Source organism: Octopus bimaculoides, chromosome 7 (assembly GCF_001194135.2).
Source record: "Octopus bimaculoides isolate UCB-OBI-ISO-001 chromosome 7, ASM119413v2, whole genome shotgun sequence".
Taxonomy (NCBI): Eukaryota; Metazoa; Mollusca; class Cephalopoda; order Octopoda; family Octopodidae; genus Octopus; species Octopus bimaculoides.
Genome location: NC_068987.1, coordinates 14,239,180 through 14,240,703, shown reverse-complemented (window position 1 = coordinate 14,240,703; position 1,524 = coordinate 14,239,180).

The following is a 1,524-nucleotide window of genomic DNA, read 5'->3' as shown; positions in this document are numbered from 1 at the left end:
GGGGCCTACCTCTCGACGGCCCCGCTTGCTAGATCAACTGGTTATTAAAAACAAAGCTCAATATTTCTCTAGCCATCGCTCATCGTCTCTTTTTAACCAAATCCACTGGCTAGCCTTGACCACACTCACAAATTTAGAACTCATCGTGCAGCTCTTCGACCAAACAAGAACCAGGTTATTAGTTTATCTCTTAGTACATCTAGTTGTTTTTGTTGTTGTTTAGCCTCCGAGACAACTCTAATTGGACAGAGCTATGATCAAAGACATTCCAACCATAACCATCCCATCTTTTCAGGGTGTCAAGGACTATACTACTCAATGTATCCTTTCCCTTTTTTTTAAAAAAGATGGTCTGATTAGAGGGAGTCATAGACTATACCAAGGCATTTAATTGTAAAACTTACAAAGATGATAAAATGTTTATCAGAACTTCATATATGTGATAAAAACCCCTAAATAATAAAACTTTATTGGGGAAAAAAACAGCATATATTAAATATTAAAACCTGTTTTCAAAACGATATATCCATAGGTTATGCTCTTCATATCAAATGGATTTACACAGGTGAAAGACCATACCCATGTGATATCTGTGGTAAAAGATTCCCACAGTGTAATAAATTAACAAGCCATAAAGCTATTCACTCAGGTGAGAAACATACCAATGTGATATCTATGGTAAAACATTCCCACATTATCAGACAGGTTTAGAATGACATCTTTACATAAAGCAACTTTCAGCTTGGCATGTTTAATCCACCTCTTTCTCAAACATGTAGCATCCTTTCTCTACAGAATGTCTCGACTCATTCTGGTTTACTACCAGCTCTTACCAATCCCTCATATGCACACATGCACACAACAGGCTTAGTTTCCATTTACCAGATTGAAACATCTTGAGCAAAATTTGTTTCCATTAAAATATTCGCTAGTTCTAAATGGAATCCAAATTATTTAGAAATGATTTCAATCCCTTATTCTTAGCTACAACCAAAGTGATAAGAACACTTTCTCTCTTTTCCTCACTCTTTCCAATCTCATTTCTCCCTTAGCTCACACACAACAGGCTTCCACACAGTTTCGATCAACCAAATTCTATTCACAAGGAATCAACCCAAAGCTATGGTGGAGGACGTACTCAAAGTGCTATGAAGTAGCCACTCTGGGTAAATGTTGTATGATTGCAAAGATCCACATGGTTACAAAGTGAACTTCTTCACTACATAGTTACTCTGGAATTTTTTTCTCTCTGGTCTAATTTCTGTACCTAATACATTTTTGCATATTACAAGTATCTTAAAAGACAAGACACATAATGAAGAATTATAACAGGACTCAAACATAACTAAGACATGTTTTATTTTCATATATTTCATAGAAATCTATACATAGAAATATATTGATTGTTTTTAAATCAAACATTTTACAAAATATAGTATTAAGTCTGCAGTTTTAGCAAAAAGTGTATATATATATATATATATATATATGTGTGTGTATATATATATTATAATATTATATATG